This window comes from Buceros rhinoceros, unplaced genomic scaffold (genome assembly GCF_000710305.1).
Source record: "Buceros rhinoceros silvestris isolate BGI_N320 unplaced genomic scaffold, ASM71030v1 scaffold17364, whole genome shotgun sequence".
Taxonomy (NCBI): Eukaryota; Metazoa; Chordata; class Aves; order Bucerotiformes; family Bucerotidae; genus Buceros; species Buceros rhinoceros.
In genome coordinates, this window is record NW_010407853.1 from 80,688 (window position 1) to 80,906 (window position 219).

A 219-nucleotide genomic window follows, 5' to 3' on the forward strand; every position below is an offset into this window, starting at 1 on the left:
CATTAGATGGAGCATGTCTGCTTTTAAGTCTTTTCTTTTATTCTCTGCCCCCACCCCCCCCAAATGCTGTTTGTATAAGTTTTGCTTATTTCTGTTTTGTGCTTCAGTTTGTCCAGTGCTCTCTGCTTGAATGGCAAGATAGATTTACATGCTTAATTCTTGGTCAGGCAGAACTCCAGATCTTTTTTTTTTCTTTTTTTTTTCTTTTTTTTTTTTTTT